This window comes from Melospiza melodia, chromosome Z, assembly GCF_035770615.1.
Source record: "Melospiza melodia melodia isolate bMelMel2 chromosome Z, bMelMel2.pri, whole genome shotgun sequence".
Classification (NCBI taxonomy): domain Eukaryota; kingdom Metazoa; phylum Chordata; class Aves; order Passeriformes; family Passerellidae; genus Melospiza; species Melospiza melodia.
The window spans coordinates 44,123,359-44,143,292 of NC_086226.1; positions in this window are offsets into that span (position 1 = coordinate 44,123,359).

A 19,934-nucleotide genomic window follows, 5' to 3' on the forward strand; every position below is an offset into this window, starting at 1 on the left:
TCTTTATTTTCATGGTTTTTCTAGGGACAATTTCTGCTTGGTATTTGTGAGCAGAATGTAATCTTTTCTAATTTTATTACACTCCCTGCACAGGTTAAATGCTTATTTTGCCTGTGAATTCCAGATTCTGTAACTAAGTAATCTCTCTGAGTGTTTAGTGTTGCTGTTGGGAGTGGTGTTGCAGAATACCAGGACCCTTTTTGTGTACGGGAGGAATCATCTGTCCAGAGTGCTTTTCTAAGCCAGTTTGCTAAAGCAACAGGCAGGTTAGAGAAAACACATTTTACATAATGTGTAAATTTCTGCATAACACATCTCACAAAGCTCATAAAAACTTTATGTTAGGAATGTAAAAAAAGTTGTAATTGAAAAGAATCTTGGGCACTGGCTTAAATTTCATTTTTCAAAATAATTCGTACCAACATTTTCTTAGTGAAAAATAGGTTTCAAATACAGTGAGATGCTTTTTTTTCCAAGTGTGTCCTTTATCCAGTAGCCGTTAGAGGGAGTTTTAACTTGCTTGATCTGAATCTGCTCGTGAATCTGTTAAGCAGTAAGACCAAGTTAAGCAGCTTTTACCTGAAATAAATGGAGAGATATTCCTCATAATTCATATTTGCTTGCTTTCACCACTGTTTCCTTCTTTGGCTTTGTTGAACATTAAATGTTAGAAAGGAGTATAACTTAAGAAGGACTTCCTTTGTTTTTAAAAATGTGATTTGTTTTGGTTTATGAGCTGCTGGTATAAACTAGGATCACAGATGAAAGAAAGTTCAACAATCTATATACTGAACTAATATCAGATACTGGAATTAGTCCCATGTAAATATTTTTTCTGCCTGACAATGTGTGCATCTAACATTGTTCAGTTTTACATCCGAAGTATTTTTCCAGGCAATCACTTGTCTTTATTCATCTCCTAATAAAAAAGACCAGAAAACCAAAGATCTCTGACAGACTGGTACCTCCTGACCTTTTTAGGGAAAAATTGAACTGAAAAAATTCAAATCCTGAACATATACCAAGCATTTTTATTTATAAGTATATATTAATATTTGTGTGTACACACACGTCATGGTTTAACCCCAGCTGGCAAGTATGCACCACTCTCACTCTCTGCCCTACTCTCTCCTCAGTGGAGAGAAGAATAAGGAAAAAACCTATTAAACTCGGGTTGAGATAAGAACAGTTTAATAATTGAAACAAATTAAAATGTAATAGCAGTAGCAACACCAATGACTATTCTCTAATAGCTGTAATGTCGTAGCAATGAAAAGAGAGACAGAAGAATAAAACTGGAGAGGGACAAGTGATGCAGAATGCTATGCTTACCACGCACATGCCCCAGCAAAAATCAGCCATGGGCATGACACTCTGTGGTGTGGAATGGCCCTCGGGGTCAGCCAGGTTGGGTCAGGCCCTCACAGATGCTGGTGTGTCTGCTCAGTGCCAGAGCAGCAGACACTGAACAGTCCCTGACTTTGGCGAAGAACTACTGAGCAAAAACTAAAACATCAGTGTGTTATCAGCATTATTCTCACGCTAAAATAAAAACAGAGCACTGTACCAGCTACTGAGAAGAAAATTAACCGTATCCCCCCCACACAAACCCAGGACAACACACTGTTATATACAGTATATGTATGCCCCAGATTTTTTATTCAAGTACCCAGTCATCAGGGGATGAGTGACATTTCTACTATTTGAAAAAATTGAGATGAGACTTGGACAAATTGCTTTGATAACAAACAAATGTCACTGGAGTCGGTGTTTCTTACAGTCACTTGTTCATGTCTTGCCACAGTTCCATTACATCACCCTGTACTTTGTTTCCTTTTCTTTCTTAGATCCTGAGCCCTACTTCTCACTCTTGAAAGCTTGTTGCATCCCTAAGTTTTTTTCCTTTCCTTTATTAAAAATGTGTGAAAAAATTCTTACTCATGGGGAGGATGATTAGTAGCTTGAGCAAGGTGATTATGACTTAGCATATGATTTTCCTCACACAGTTTTACAGTGGTTGTATAGCACTCTTTAAGACATAACCTTCTCTAGAGCAGAGTGCCTACATCAGCTGGTGCAGCTGTGCAAACTCATGGAAAAGAGGAGAAGGCATTGCTCTGAAATTGTCTAGTGCTTACTGCAAGCCACTGTCTTACTCTGCTTCCTCAATACAAATTCTGTGGCATTTTTGGGTGTGTGGATGCCTGTATCTCCTGTACAGTGCAACTGGTTTGAGTATAAGGTTCACATTTGTGGTGCAGTTGTGGGTGTCAGGTTGTATTTCTCTTCTTATGCCCTTCTGCCTTCTTCTTCACAGCTATTTTCGTGTGATGGTAGAACATGCCTCTTGGGAAGTTCCACTTTTGGGGTTTGGACAGGAGGCCAAGAACCTCTGCTGGCTGTGGAGCACAAAACATCTGTGGAAAGTAGTATGAAGAACAATTATTCACTAGGTCTGCAAAATAGCATGCCTGGGAGATGGCATAATCAGAGACAGCCAACTACTTGTTGGAAGTATGGGCCCTCTATACACATGCTGAGACAAAAATTTTTGTAGGTTTGTAGAGGTGTATAAACGTAGACAACTAGAGGAATTCAGAATTAATAGCACCCCAGCCAGTACCTGGCTTATGGCCTGGCCTTACTCCCCTGGCCTAGGGGAAAGCTGCCTTTTTCTGCCCTGGCATCTTGTATATAAGAGCAATCCTTGAAAAGACTCTGTTCTGGACCTTGACTCCAAATTTTTGAAGTGGGCTCCTGAAAGTGGATGGCAGTACCCTTCCTTGTCAAGGAAGTGCTGGTGGTGCAGATGTTAGGCTGCCCTGGGGAGGTAAAGGCAAAGGAACACCTTTCTGTGCCTGGGCAGGAGTGGGCTCGCTGCGAGAAGAGGGAGATTACTGACAGCTGCTGCAGTGATAGTGCTTGTTCCTCATGAAAACTGAGCACAGGAGAATCACAACAGGGGCTGCGGAGGGTGTGGGGAGGGTCCCTGCTCCATAGGTTGGGTTGCCAGGTCTCAGGTATTGGCTTTAAAGAGGTGACTGCACAAACCCTGACATCTCAACAAAGTCTGTCTTGAAATTGCCCATTGTTTTAGGTGTCTTTGAAGCTTCAAGTTGAGATGCTGGGCTCGAGGAGTATACATGCAAGATAAGTGGATAACCAGAAGAAAGTCACTCAGCTGGTTTCAAGACTCAAAAGCTTGTGAAACCATCAGCTGGAATGTCTTTGAATTCTGGCCTGAGAATAAGACGGCCCTGTGCTGTCTGCTTGTCCTTCTGCTATGACAAAGACCTCTCCAAGTTTTGCAGTCTGAGCCCCTCATGTCCTTGTGGCCATGGGAGCAAGTCACTTTTTAGCCAACTGTGAAGGAGCAAGTCCTGGTGTAGTCAATAGCTCAATTTCTTGAGACTGCCTCAATTTCTTTATTTTAGGTGTAAAACAGGGAGGTATATTTTCATTTTAATTTGACAGCTTGTTTGTATGACCAAGCCTTTCAGTTTCTGCACCAAACACTTTCCATGCAACTGGCCTTGGTGTGAAAGCTGGCACCAGGAACCATTGCCCATGAGGTATGAGAGTTCCACTGTGTCACTGAGTTTCTCCTCTGAATTTCTGCTAGTTGAACAGAATAAAGTACACACAATGCCTCCTTTAACTCAGATAGTAGTGATCAACTATTTTCTGTTTGCTTGCATTGAAACCTGGACAAACCATGTCTTATGCCAGAAGGGCTGCTGGGGTAGCATGTGAAAACTAGTGACAGGAATGTCAGTGTGACTGGAGAGATAGGAATCAGTTGGTGTTTTATGGGAGGAAGCATCCTTCTTAAACAGAACTTCCACAGTAACCAACAGGAGAAAAAAAAAAGTGGTTCCTCATATTCAGTTATGTTGAGATATGATGTTGGAAGAATTGGAAGAATGGAATATTAGGTTGGAAAAGGGCAATGGCCCTTCTCCCATTTTTATAAATACTAATTTCCACCTAAGGAAAAGCAAAAAACTGCATAGGCAAGCCTACAGATATGTACACCAACAGGAGCCCAGCAAAGCATGCAACTATCCATGAAAGATGGAATCAAGAAATAATTTTAGAAGAGATGCAAAGGTTTTAGGAATGCTACATTTTATGGTCACAGTGTCTGGCTGACAGCCTCTGAATCTATACCCTACTGCATTTAGTCAAGTCTGGGTTTAAATTAGTTGCTAGATTTTTTTACTCATTCTTTGCCAGTTTAGTTGAACAGGAAACAGGCACGTTGAACTACTACCATGTGTGATGTACTTTCGCTATTCCTGTCTCAAGAGCTAATAGTGGCATCAATTACACTCTTCCTGATTTTTATCTATCCATAGAACCTCCTCCATGAGGTGGCCATTGCCAGTCTCCCCTTTTGAATGTCAGACAGAAGACATGGGTATGAACTGTTCACCTTCAGAGATGGTTTGCTACTGGGTTGTGAAAATCACACTGGAGTTCATCTTCTGTGGGAAGATGCTGTCAGTAGTCCCAGGATCATTGGGACATAAATTCAGAAGGACCAAAGTATGTATACACAGAGAAAACCCAAAATCTTTGTGTAAACTATGTATTTGTAAATCCAACCCCTTTTGGGAAATTTTAGACCTGCAGCAGAATATATGAATGGAGAGCAGAAAAAATCTTCAGAAGATCTTAGTGTCTCAGAGATGACAAATATACAGGAGTCTTACACTTCAGCTCATGTGCAAAAACATTTTTTATTTAATCTTTCATTTAATTTAGAAGTTTTATTTACACTTATAATTTCAACTGTCCTTATCCTGTAAAGCAGTACTACTTCCTCTAGTATATCCTCAAACACATTTAGTAGTTAGTTAGAAGGCAGTGCTGTGTGATGGAACTGCAGGGTGGAATTGTGGTGGAATTGTGGTGGCGCTGAGGCCAGATGGCAGCTCTGGAGGCCAGTGCCACTCCTGCCCACAGCAGGTTGCTCAGCCTCCATTCATATTGGATTAAAGCCACCTTTAAGGATGGGGGCTCCACAGCCCCCCTAGGCTGCCTGTTCCAGGGTTTGAGCCCCTGCATAGGAAAAAAGATTTTTTTGTTTAGATGGAATTTCCTGTATTCCTGCATGTATGCATGTTGTCTTTATTCCTGTCCTGGTCACCACTATAAGATCTGTCTTCTTTTCTCCCACTAGATATATATACAGTGACAAAGTCCCCTGAATCTTCTGTTCTCCAGGTTAGAAAGGCCCAGTTCTCTCATCCTTTCCTGATATCAGAAACACTCCAGTGCCTTAATAATCTTCAAGGTACCTTTGCTGACCTCACTCCACTATGTCCTTTTGTACTGATGAATCCAGCACTGGACACAGTAATCCAGATGGATCTCACAGGGCTGACAAGAGAGGAGGGATCAGTTCCTTCCATGAGCTGGCAACTCTGCCAAATACAGTGGACACACTTGCCAGAGTATATACCACTGCTGCCTTCTGGTCAACTCAGTGTCCACCAGGCCACGCTGACTCAGGGCACGACATGAAGAACTTGTATTTCCCAACACTTCTGTAATTTTCACTGGAATTAAATTAATTCCTCTTAAATGACTGCCTACTATACTATATTCATGATGAGCACTGATTCTTGCAAGAACAAGAAGAAATGTGACTTTAATACTTCAAGGTCTAAAAAGAAAGTAAGAAAAGGAATAGCTGTGAGATTCTGAAAGCATATCATCAATCATACTGCACACCTAAGCAAACCTTAGTGGTTTAAAGGGATGCTAAATCTTCATCTCAGGCTCTAGATGGGGGTAGTGGTGTTAGAGCACAACTAAAAGGCTTTATGCTAGGGAGTTCCCTCAGCTTCAAACAAGATCCACACCATCTCATACTGCACCTTTCCATATTACTCTTTTACAAATGGATGGAGAAAATAGGAGTCATAATTTAAAATAATTTCCATTCTCTCTTTGGCAAACTGGTCTAGGACTTGAATTTGGGGAAGCAGGGCTTCATATTGAAATTGCTTATCCATCAGTCTACCTCTAGGATGCGCACAGAGAGATATGATAGCTTGGTCTCTTTGGAAACCGTCTCTGTGTGGTACAAAGGCATAGGAGAAAACAAGATCAAGACTGACAAGGGAGACTACTGGGTGAGCCCTGCCAGACTTCCTCCTTCTTCCTGGCCTTTGAGAAAGTGGGGAATAGCAACAAGGTCCTGCAGGTGGTCCAACATCCACAGACTTCCCATAGGGCATGGAGAGCACAGACACAAGCTGAGTGCCAGTCTGGCTGCAGAGGGACAGCCAGCTGCTGCCACAGCTAGTGGGTGCGTGGCAGCCAGTTTTGGAGCCTGCTGATGAGATTTTTCTGTCAGAAAGCTTTAGCTTTTTCTAGCACTGGATTTTGCACCCCTCCATGCAAAATCACTTGCCTACAAAGCTTCTGTGTCCTGCATGAGCAGAAAATTTGAACTAACAGCTTGCAGATGTAGCAGTGAGGAGCATGCTCTGCTGGGTATGAAGGCTTTAGTCAGAGGCTCTGCAATACAAAGAAGTGAGAGGAAAAAGGCTTTTGAGATGAAACTCTTCTTCAGTCCATTAAATTGCTTGCTCAGAATTAGAGGAGAGTGGCTCAGGGAATTCAAACTAATAACAATAGAAAGTAAAGCCACGGGGCAGTGAGCACTATTTGTAATGATTTAACCTCAAAGCCATGATGGTGTAGCTAACCATAAAGGGGTTTGTGTCTAACAGAGGGTATGAGCCAGAGGTTATGCTGAGTGCATGATCTTCTGTAATTTACGGCAACTGGTAACAAGTCCAGGCTTTCAGAAAGGAAAGCATACAAATGTTAACAACAGGGTCCTTGTAGCAGTGTCTTAATTTGGCTTCTGGTGTTACTCCCAAGCAGTGGGACAGAGCAACTCTGAGTTGTTCCTTTTGTGGGAGCAAGATGGGAAGGGGAAGGGAGCACCTCTGCAGTGCAGTAATAACAGGCAGCTAATCTTTGCACTCCACCATTTCTCACTGCTCACTGCGCAGCAGCTCACACTTCTGCACTAAAGCACACATTTGGTTGATATGACTTAATACCATTCCTGCAGACACAAAAGAGGTGGAACATTGGCATGTGCTTTCTCAGGTGTGTTGCTTCCATTTTCCCTTGGCACTTACTTTGGCATCTGCAAATGCAAATCAACCCTTTCTGCAAGACACACCTTGAATCCAGTGTCCCAACAGAAGGCTGGGAACTGGAATCACCTTTCTTTGAACTGGATTATTTGAACTGGATTCTCTGTAAAACCACAAAAAAAAGTAGGGCTTTCTCCTACCATTTTTTTCTCCTGGCATGGAGATATCCGTGTGGAGTATCTTCTTTATCCAACATACTATATCAGTGAAACTTGCTGAATTTGCTGTCCTTAAGAATGCTGCTGTCTGCAAATGGACCGAAATAATTTCCAAAGCAAAGTAAAGTAGATGTGAAACGATTTTTGGGAAATGTGTTAAAACTACATTTGTTCTCACGTGCTTTCCTGTCATCCTCTCCCATGCATCTTACCTACTTTCCTAAGCTCCTTCCCTTCCTACCACACATGATATTTCCTACTATCTAGGACATTCAAGTGACTCCTCCAATATAAATGCTTGGTTCCTTGCTTCCCTTTTCAAGTGGCAGCAGCTGAGTATCAGCACTACTTGTTCTTAGGAGTGGGTTCTGGTGCTACAAAACAACCTTCTGCAGAGTGACTTGCAAAGGCTTTCTACAAAGCAACCAGCTCAGCATGCTTGTGTGGAAGCTGCAAAACAAACAAGGAATAATAACATATCTCCTACAGCTGCAAAATACCACATATGGATGAGGATAATCCCTTCATTAGTTTCCGAACACAGTCTCACCGGAGAGTATCATAAAACTGTGTGATGTCCCTGAATGCTGGATTTTTCATTTGGGCATATGAAGAAACTGAAAAATGTGTAAAATGAAAATCACATGTAGTGCAAAGCAGCCCCATAATGCTGTAAGTTGGTAACATCTGAAAGTAAGTAGTAAAACTGACACATAAAGATGTGCTCTGAGCCAATTTACAGCAAAGGGTAAAGATCATATTGCATTTGAGTCAGAACAGGGTAGGTACTACTCCCTAGTGACTGTATATCCAAAGAGTTTCTTGTGTACCGATTATACTAGAAAATGTATGGAATACATTACAATCTTACATGTTCCTCTGACATACTATTTCAGAAAACACCATGAGAGCGGGGTAAAATGTAGGGCTCAGTCTTTCAACCTGCAGTCATACCATCCCAATTTCCATTGGTGTCAAAGATGAAGCAGAGATGTTCATCTCCATGCAGGCACTTGTTAGGAGACATAAGTATTCTGACAGAAGGAAGATTTTCAGCAGAAGCATTTTTAAGCTTTTCTGAAACACTACGATTGTTGCTGCTTGTTTGGACTTAACATCTGAGTCCAGAAGGTAGATCTCCAAAGTGCTTGAATGGGGCATTCTGCAGTTGCTTATCATGCTTGCTTAAAGTGGTTATCTTAAAACTGTTTTGTCATTGGTTTGCTCAAGAGCTTCCAAATGTGGCTTAACTCTTCAAAGCAAAGCAAAACAAAACAAAACAAAAAAACCCCACAAACAACCAAACCCCCAAAAAACCTCAGTCATATATTCAATATTTTATTAAGCAGCTGATCTGATGAATTCCTTCCTATAGTTATTCTGAGCCATTCTCTCCTTGCTGTTGTTTTATATGGAGGAAATATGTTTTTGTGTTAAGCAAATAAAACTGCATTGTGTGGGAGACTAAAACCACGGAGCAAAAAGCTGAGGTACATGCAGAAACTTGGATTTGAAGTTCAGAAAAAATGAAGGCCATCTGCTGTGCCATCCACAGCATCTTACTGCTAAAAATGTCTATGAAAACAAGATACAGTGAGTAGAGACTGATGATTTGACCAAAAGAAAGGCCAAAAATCCTGTGTTCAGCAAATCCAGGTGACAGTACCTGTATATAAAACAAAGTCATCTTGACTTCTGCCAAGTCGTTAGAGAACATTGATATTGGAAATACCCACTTGTTAAATTCTAGATTTTAAATTGCTGAACAAGATGTGTCACTGATACGGAAACTATCATAATTTTCAGCTCTGTTTGGCAACTCCTCACTTTGACAGGGAGACTGGTGACTAGCTAGACTTACTGAGAAGTAAATACAGGCCATCTGCTCCTAAGAAAAGGGCAGAGCTGGCACTGCCCTCCTTTGGTCTCTGCCAGCTGAAGAGTTCAAATTCATGGAGCTGGAAGACAGAGAGGATCTAGTATGATAATGCATGAGAGCATCAAGATGTCAAGATGTGTTGCTTTTTCTTAAGAAAAACTTTCATGAAGAGAACGGTTGCATCCTAGAGAGCCACGCAGGGTCAACGTCTGAGAATCTATTGCTAGTCATTCCAGATCTGGGTAGATTGTGAAAAACCTGGCTTAGACAACAAGGAGATGGCTTCCATATTTCAGCCTAGTTTTCGCAGACTGCAGGACAACATGCCGTACAAGCAGAATTCCTGTCTCTGCTTCATACAACTCCATGGTGAGTTGGTGGGCTGGTCCTTTGGCTTTTTGCTGTGGGGAGCTTGGGAAAAAAGGCAAGAGTTTCCAGAGGGTCTGAAGTGACCTGAACACTTAGTTTGGTTCCCACCAAAGCTGCTGGTGAAATTGCTCTTTCCAACCCTCACCTGGAAGATGGGAAAGATCAAACAAGGAGAGTTTGATGGGGTAATGCTCTGGTGTCAGGAGCTTTGATGCCATGAAACCTTTATCCAAGGCCTAGTAAATGCACTGACTTCTGTGTGTGGATAGGAAAGGGCGAACCAGCAGCTTTCTGCCAGACAGCAACCTGATGGCTACTTCTTCCTGCTGGGAAGGAGCACATGCAGATTAATATATTCTTAAAAATGAGCATCCTCACATCTATCTAGAGATCACTGTACTGACAAAGTGATGCAAAACCCTCACAGTTCACCCAGCACATACAGAGATTTCCAGAGCACTGATATTTGCAGAGGCAGAGGCAGTGCGGCGCACTGTGCCCTGCCTAACTGGAGACACCTCCCTGTGGGATGTGCTTCGGGAAAGCATGTTCACCTCTTCTCCCCTACAGCCTCTTGCTGAGGGTAGAGACACCTTGTTAAGATTGATGGACTTCACTGAAAAACACTGTATGTCCTTTTTTGCTCTGATAACTCAAAGAACTTCATAAGGACAGTAGGAACTTGCATTCCATGAGGAGATTCTTCAGCAGTTTGAGGGGATATCAGGGACTTTGAGTGGCTTGCTGGGACAACAGGGTGAAGCAGACTGTAGTAGGGTCTAGAACAGATCCCTTACCATAAGTTGTTCTCAAGTAGCATCAGGAATGCTTCCCCAGAGTCTTCAGTGGTCTCACAGTCTGCACAGCACCACACCTGAGGGCAGAGCCACATCCAAACACTCAACATTTTAACTCTCTCATTTCGCTGCTAACCCACACCCACCGTGGCAAAGTAACCCTAACCAAATGTAATAAAACCAAGCTTCCACATGCTGTAATCACTAGACATGCTCCCTCTCAAAAGGGACATGTACATGAAAAAAGTGAAGGACAAGCCAAGGATAAGAAAAGAGCCATGTACAATGAAAAGAGCATGTGGCGGCTAACACCAAAATCCTCAACATTTATTGCATGATGCTTCGTGCCTTCAAATGCTTTGCAGAGTTAGCAGAGTCCAGCCAGGCCTGATAAGAAGCGTGGCTCGGAGCTGACTGGAGTGTGTGCGGTGCTCAGTGAAATTTCTCAAGGACCCACCTTGAAAGCAATAAGCTGAATAGTGAACCCCGAATGAACTTTGACTGAAGTGTTTACTTCAGTGCAATCAAGTGACTGGAATAATAATAATGATAATAATCATCTTTACTGTTGCAATATAATAGCAATGAAAGCTAGCTAGATACTCTCAAATCTTCTTGGAAGGACTTCCTTATAATTTTCACCCCATAGCTGAAATACAGATCCTGGTACACTCGTACCATACATCTGTTCTCCTGACTTTTTAACCATAGAGTGCTAGTTTATTACTGAGCTTAAGGATAAAAGAAGCAAGAACTGAAAGTAAAAAAAGGTTTCCTCTCCACTAAGTACATTCAGATGTCAGCCTCCAAGAGCCCTAGACAATGTTTCGTTCCTGGATTGTTTTACCTTCCCACTACTGAGGCAATATTGTTATCAAATAGGTTTAATCACAAAAGGTTTGGCTTTTAAAATGGATAAATATTATTTGAAGATATTATCAATACATTAAATTAAAATTAGCTGCAGTAGGTCAGCATGCCAAAACTTTCAAAAGGACAGATCCATGAAACAACTGTTATGAGTCTTCCATCAATCCTTGCTTTGGTGAAAGTTTTCAAGGATGTCCAGGCTGGAGCTGGGAAGTCCAGCAGCAATTCATGAGACACGTGAATATACACCTGCTCCAAAGAAATATTGCTAGGGTCAGTTGTTGTCAAGAGGGAAATGTAACTGACCACAGGACAGCATTTAGAGTTTGTGCCATCTCACAGACTGAAAGAGAATAAACTTTTCAAGAGGTCCCAAAAAACAATTTACGTTTCCATATCTAGCTTTGGCAAGGATCCTTGCTAGCCATGTGCAGGGACTTCCCACTGTTCACATTCCTGCCCTAGAAAGTGCTCAAATATAGCATCTGCCTGTACCCACAAAAGATACACACTACACAAGAGCACATGAATACGTATGCCTTTTTAGACAACTCTTCAGTGGAAGTGATGATGTTAACCTTCCTCCAATGGCTTTGTTTAGCCAAAAGAACATTTCAGCTAAATCCAACCTCCTTCCACCAGTTTTGGAGACAGGCAGGATTTTAATGACTTTTGTATCTTTACACCACCTTGCAATTCCTTCTGATTCTGTAGGCAGTCTGGAACCAAAGCATTTGACTTATTCTATGGAGAACTTGCACATCTCAGCAGAAGTCTTATGGTCTCATGGAAGACTTAGTGTGGTAACATGAAGGGTGTATAGATGCTTAAGTTCAAAACATATTTGAAAAGCCTAGATACTGATTTGTGGACTCTTTTTTAATATACAGAGCATCCTCTTTTTGCTCTCAGCTCCCTACTGACTTTCCTGAATGTCTTTTCTCCTAGGATACAGGAATTGCTGAAGCCACTTTTTTTCTTACAGCCTCCTACACTTCTTGGAAGAGTGACAAGACAAATCCTTCTTCTATGCTCTTTGTGCAGCTGAAGTACCCTTAACAGAAAAGGATAAACTTTGAAGGCTCTTTATTACAGAGCTACATTCAGAAACAGGTTGGTTGCTCAAAACATGATAACAACCAAAGTATAGAGATGGGCATAGAGACTGCTAAACTGTCTTGTGCCCAAAAATATCTTTTAGAGGGTGCAACAGATCACCTTCTGGGTGAAAGACTGGGAGGTGTTTTAAAGCAGTTCTAGGAAAGCTGTATGCACACATACTCTATCAAGGCATGAAGAGTACCCTCATTCTTCCCTGTCTGAGCTGGCCAGCAGTAAAAGAGTAGCATATAATTTGTCTAGAAAGATTAGAGAGTCACAAATGAAGTGTCTGTGCTAGGAATTTAAATTTTAATGCCTGTTATCACAAGTATCAGGCTGTGGGCTATGATTACTTGCTTCATTTCTCCCATGGTACATGCAAAGTGTGCTTTAAGGGCGCCACAGCATGTGACTAGATAGCTATAGGGAGAGAAAGCTATATAGGTCTGAAATGTAGCAAAAATTTAGGTTAAGCTGAAAGGACAGCTAGGAGAGCACCCCTGCTGTTCACAGCCTATTACTGCCTAGATAAGGAGTTATATGTAAACTCCTCATGGTCACTCTTTTGACATGTTCCTGATCCTGAAAGTCACTTCTGTATGTTGACAGAGACTATCTAAGTGTCCTGGTTTAGGGCAAATTTGTTAAAGAATCTGCAAAGGAGGGCCCCTCCAGAAAGCAAAACCCACACGGACCCTCCCCCAACCGGTTCGGGAAAAAATTCCTGGGAGAGAGGTGGAAAGAACCTGTTTATTTCAGGCACAGCACCCCCCAGCACACAAAATGAACAGTACCCGATGACACCACTCTGGGAAAGATGACAAAATCAGAAAGTCTCTTTCGGGGCTGGTGGCTCTGTTCTCAGTCCCTCCGGCGCTGGGGCAGCTGCTGCAGCCGCACGGTGTTCCCGGGTCCCAGTCCGGAGCAGGTTCGAGATGGTCACAGAAACAGGAGAGGAGAAACAGTGCAGGAAGGAATGTGGACTGTTTAGCTAGAACTAGCTAATAAGCAGAGGCCAAAGCAGAGCAGAAGCAAGAGCAGAAAAGGGAGCAAGCAAAGCAGCAAGCTGAAGCGAGAAGTGAAAAACAGCCCTATGCGCTGCCCGTCTCTGTGTCCCTGATAAGAGAAACCCAAACAAAACTTCCACTCTTCAGAGCTGGTCTTAAAGGCACAGAACAGATGAATGGGGATACAAGCATCATAACGTCACCCCAGGACAATAAGCCTGCTGCTTCCCTCTCCAATCTGAAATATTCACAGGTTCCTTGCCAGGGGCACACACCTTTGCACGTTCCTCTACTTGAAGCAAAAAAATTTGGTGGTTCTCTTTAGAGTAATCACCAGAAAACTAGACAAAGAAACTGACATATAAATTGTAGTAATTTGGGCTGGTAGTTGGCACCTGTGGATATGGCCCTGGCAGCTAATAAATCCCAGCTGGGCTGATGAGCTTCTGGCTTTTCTCTGTTCTGCAGGCAGTCAGCAGCAGAGCAGGATCTGTCTCTCAGACATCTGTACACCCTCCCCCTGCCCAGGGCTCACGCTGCCTTGGCTGACAGATCAGGCAAGTGCAAAGCTGCCTGAGATGTGATGTGTAATTCTGACCTCTTAGGCAAACTTGAAACCTGTGTGCTCTGTACAACACAAGGCTAATGCTGCTGGTAGTGGGAGAGAGCAAGGAGCACAACCACCTTCCCAAGAGCTGTCTTTCCTGACACCCTAGATATGCCGGGGGAATTGCTATGACAGCAGTTGAGGAGCAGGAATTTCTCACTGATGAGCATATCCTTTGCTAGCACAGGGTTGAGGCACTATATATTCCCTTCATTGCTACTGCCCTAAAATTTCTGTCCCCTTTCTAATCCTGCAGCTACTCATTCCTCAGATGTGCCCACCCTCCAACACTGCCTTCCAGTATCCTCAGGCACATTTTTGTCACATCCATATATTTCATGCATCAAGTGTCTTTATCATAGACATCTTAAAACCATCTTTTCCAAGGGTTCCTAGTGATGCCTTTTCCTGGTCTTAAAAATGGAGGGCCAGACACAGTTAAGGGACAAGGGGTTTTACCTTGGTATTTAGTAAAGATCCTTATGGTGCACAACTTCACTAAGGCGGGATGTGCTGCAATGCACCCCCACAACAGATGGTGTATACAATTTATAGACCTTAAAAATCAGCATATCTAGCAGGGGTGCCCCAATGGGAGGCCTGGATGAATGGTGTGATATTCTCCCATCTGTGGAATTCCCCCTGCATGGGCGAATCTCTAGTTTACAGGATGTGTTCCAGAGAGGACCATGGTTTCCCAAGACGGTGTAAGGTTTTCTGGCCTCCTACCACCCCCATAAGGCCTTTAGGATGTTTGGTCTCCTGGCCTAACAGAATACTGGGGCTATGCTAAGTTATCAGACTTAAGGAATTACAGGCAAGCATGCTAAGAATACTGAGGATATATAGAAGTTGTATAAAAGATATATAAAAGAAAAGGCAAAAAAACCATCTTGGCATCACTAGTGTTTCTGTGCTGGACCAAAAGGCGCTCCTCTACATCCGCCTGTACACTGTCTATAGGTTGTTTGACTAATACCCTCCCTACCAAGGGTATTATTTTTATTTTGCCCTGTGATGTATGCACTCAGCATCCTTTAGATGCAAACTCTTTTTGAAGTCTGAGACTAAGACTGGACCTAGCAATGTTCCATCAGCAGTTTAGAATATAGGGGGTCCACTCTGAATTTCATGGCTCAGTGGAAGGGTCTTCATAACCCTTTTGTGTCTCTGGCATAAACAATTCTAAATTTATTCTAATTCAGTGTGCCCTTCTATGTTTCATCCATGTAGTGAGTAATAGAATGGATCTTCACATCAAACTTCGGGAAGCCGAAGTTTGTATTAAAACCATATTTGCTAATACCTCTCTAAGTGGCCTAACCTACTCCTTTGCAACACTCTGGGTAAGGTATTTATCCACTCAAAGGCTGCTTCTACCTCTTCTCAACTCAGCAAGCTGTGCTCAGCTGAGCTGCAACTGAGCCTTAAGCCTACTAAAAGGCCTGTATTATTCCCTGACATACACTTTCTTCTATTTGGCAGTATTACTCTAGTTCAAGTTTGATGATGTATGTCTCTTATAACTAAGGCCATAGGATTTGATTTGGTTCTACTATCATCCTACTGTGAGCTTTTTGTGCTAGTTGTGAGTGAGCCTCCTGTACATCACAAGTAATCTGACTTCAGCAAATAGAGTGCTTCCATGTGAATGGGCATGGGTCATGAGAATACATGAAAGCACGATTTGCAGGCTGGCACTGCTAACTCTGCATCTCTTTCTTGTGCTCTTGCCCAGTGAATTTGCCCTTACCCTTTACAGCTGCTGAATGGCCTGGCCTGTGTGAGCACTGCAGACACATTCCCAGTCTGATGGCATCCACACGGCTGCTTAAAACTCATGTTTTATGCAGGGCCACAGTAATTACACAGAAAGCCAGCTTACAGCCCACATCCCCTTCCCTACAGAGGCATTTTCTCATGGTGATTAAGACCACAATCAGCTTTGCTTGCTGCTTTAATAAAGCTCAGATTTGGGAACAGACGGACTGCTTCCCTCTGCCTATAACAAACAGAGAGCTGAAAGCACAGCCATCTGAATCCTATGATGATCTTTGGCCAGTTTTACAATATTTTCTGCATTTGCCATCTGATATAAGTACATTATGAATGTAGTTATATGTGTTATATATGTTATATGTGATGTTGTGTAGCTTGAAGGGACACAGATTGGAAAGACAAGATATAACTGCAAATGAAGTCAATGTTTACTAAACACTGAAAAAAATTGATGACTTTTCTTTCAAATTTAAGTAGTTTGTTTAGGTGATGATTCACCCTGAGGAGCACTGCTTTCTCTGCTTTCACTCTCCATTTGTGCATTCATAAAACAACAAACCACTAATTCTCAGCAACCGTGGAGAGGCAGAATAGTGGTTTCTTCTCTTACATTCTTTTTGAAGACACCATCCAAATCTGTTTTTTTCCCCCCCCAAGTTCATGTGTTCTCAGCCTTACATCGATTGTGAATTAGGGCTGACTCCTTACCACCCTTGCAGCTCGAATCAGAGAGTCGGGTGGGTTTTGCGGCAGGCGCTGGGGATGGATGTGACCGGGCTGCAGCGCAGCTCCCGGGCGCTGTGTCGCCGCTGCTCTCCTCCGCTGGCCGCAGAGCGGTGCTGCCTGCATCCCTGCCCCGGCCCCCTGCTCCTGAAGCAGCCCTGCCGCATCCCTCCTTCTCCCAATGCCCGCTAGATGACGCCTCTGATTTTAACAGGAGATCGTCAACCATAGGAGTGGAGGATTTCATAGCTGCACTCTTAATACTCCACGTTCTACGTCTGTGCGTGTGCGAGTGGGTGAGTGAGCGTGTGTGTGTGATGCAAAGAAGCTCGAGATCAAGTAAGACCCGAAAACATCTTCACTGGTGCGTGTTTTCAAGGACTCTGAGGGAGCAGAGACACATTTTCTACTTTCATACCCTGTTGTTTCCTGGATTGCGGAATATCAGTGGCAAAAAGACACTGTCAAATAACCTGCTACAAATATAATCCTGGGGACACGTGCAACCTGAGACCAAACCCAAAAAGAACATTAAAAAGACAGCAACAACATCAGTAAACAGGTACATTACAGGCACTCTGTCTGGTAGTGCATGCCTTGTTTACATATGCAGCAATAAAGGAAAGGGACAATGGAGGTCTCGGTCGCCAAAGTCCTTTAACTGCTGATATGCCTCAGAAATGCCTGCAGCAGAGCTAAGTCAGTGCCCTTGTTAAAGAACAGCAAGGGACACTCCTTTTTACCTACCTGCCTTTTAGCATAAATGTAGTTGAGTCTATAAAATCAAGACAGAATTTTATTTTAATGTTACACAAAGCAGTTAAGACTAATGTTAAATACAGGCCATAAAACAGATTGACTAGTCATTGTTACAAGTTACAACAAGTTTATTTATTTAAATTATCTTGATTGGTTTATAACAGGCAATTACAACTTCTTCCTCTAGGAGCAGGTGCTCCTGCTTCCTTTCGTTATTTCTTTTCAGCAAGTGACATTGTAAATGTGGGTGGGGAAAATTAAAAGTTTTATACAGCAACATATTCCTGTGCTTGGACAATACAGCCTTCAGTTTACCAAGGGCTGAGGGTGAAATCCTGTCATTAGAAACTCAAAGTGTATGCTGGCTATGGGAGGACTCTGCAGTGAGAAACAGCACAAACGGAGTGTGGCTGTTTTCTCTGACAGACCTGGGCCTGTCCTGCAGAGCTTCAAAAAGAACAGAGAGGAAAGGTAGGTTCTAACCACAAGGAAGTAAGTGATCATGATGCTAGAAATAACGAGCAGTCACATATACCATCATGTCAAAGACATTTTCTGAAAGATATTTCTTTCTAATCTATTGGGAGGAGGTGAAACTCCTGAACTGAAACAGGTTAACCTTCCATGGCTTTTCTTTTTTAACCCTGGGGTTCTTGAGACCGCCAAATGATTCCTGCCCTGATTTCATTGTCAATCCTCCTGAGAACTTGAGAACTGCTGTTGGCCAGTAGTTGAAGGAGCAACTACGCTGTTTCATTACCTAGATGTCTTTTCTTTTTCCTATGTGTGAACCACACTAAAAATGCCTAGAGAGTTTTATATTAACTCAGTTTCACCCTCTGTGCTACCAGTTATTGCTGCTAATCAGCACTTCTGTTACTGTATACAGCCTCTTCTGTAATTCACAAAACTGTTTCTTAATGTGAAAAGAACAACAAGCAGGAAAATTGCCCTGCATCGCTTCAAATGGCAAAAGTGTTCAGGACTTCCTTATGCAATAGGAAGAAGTAAGAACGGGCATACGTCCAGCATTTTTTCCCATCCAAAAATGCATCTAAGCAGCTCAGGTCACTGCATCCTTTCAAGCCTTTTGAGTACTGTAAAACATCACAATACCCTTACATTCACAATGTAAGCAGGCTCTGACTTGTGACTCCTCAGAGCTGTCTGAAAAACTTCACTTCTAAACAGTGCTATATACCTTTCTCTGCAGAAAGGCCTCACTGATTCCAGGGATTCATAAAGGGAGGGAGATGTCTAGACTATGGCCCAAATTGCTTTTCTTTCCCTTCAGCTGGGTAGAAAATGGAGAGAAATGAATGTGATGCATTAACATCCACTCCTTTTGCTCACTGTCCTGGAACATGACATGGGCAAGGTAACATTCCAGTCTGCAGTTGTTAAAACATGTCTGTCTAGTACATTGCTTGACACAACTTGCTTTCTTTGGTTAAGTGAGACCTACAAGCAAGCCTGCTAGACATGATTTTCCCCATAATTAATTTTTTTTTTTACATTCTTCTGCAATAGCATTTGAAGTATTTCTGCCTCTGGCAAAAGAGACAAGTTGAATTTCTTGGTCTTGAGGTGGTGTCTAAAATACAGTTGGATAGTAATAAAACTGTTTTAAAGTTTGAATTCAGTCATGCAACACAGGAAGCAAGCTGCACAGACATTCTTTAGCTTCCTGTTCAGGGCCTGAACACCTTGTGGCTTTGTGCAGCTCACAGGTGATGTGGAGAAGCACTCTTTTTGCTTGCCAGGGATGATAAATTTGGGTGCTGGGTAGGGTTTGAGGTGGAATAGAAGATGAATAGCAGCTCTGCTTTGGGCCAGTTATTTTTCTTCTCATTACCAAGGATGAACACAAGCCTGAGGACAAAAACCTGGTAAGGCTGATGCACACAGGCCCAAGACAGCGCAAAAATTCTCTGCCACAAAGCTCTTAGTGCGGCTGTGGTGGGAATCCAGAGTGGCTTTGCTGCAGAGAATGGTGTTTTGTGAAACAAGATTTCTCTGAAAAAAGAATCAGATCCAAGATGAAAGGACAGTGAGTTATCTTCATTATTTTTGTGGCAAGTTGTTAAGGAAAAAATTTCTGCTGTGGGGTGGCATGAAAGTGACCTATTCTTTGTCTTCCTCCTTTCTGGGACAGAAGCTCACACTTTTACTGACATGCTTGGTGGTTTAAATTTCTACAAGTAACATGCTGTTGCTCTTCAGCAGGCCTGTTCATAGCACACAAGGCTGGTAAATCCCAAATGTGCAACACTAATCAGTAAATTTGAGAGCCCATCCTGGAAGCACTGATTAGGAGACCGTGTATTTGAATGTTCCTCAGACCATCTGCCAGATCACACCCATGAAACCTCTCCCAGAAGCTTGATTCTATTTTTCCAATTTCACTGCATTCATGTCCATTCTCTCATTGAACTTAGAAAGAAAAATAGGAAGAATGCTCTTGATTCATGTTGGATATATCCTTATATGCTTAAGTTCCTTGAAATCAACAGAAGCATTTATATGTAAAAGTGTTGCTCAGCACAGATAAAGAGCACAGAATAAGGGAAATGAGTTGCACATCTGCTGCTTTCTGCGGTGCCATTCGATCAGAAAGCATTTAAAGAGGCTCTAAAAGCATTAGTTTGGTCAGAAATGTCAAACATGCCCCCTATAAAACTTTTAAACAAATGCTATTGAT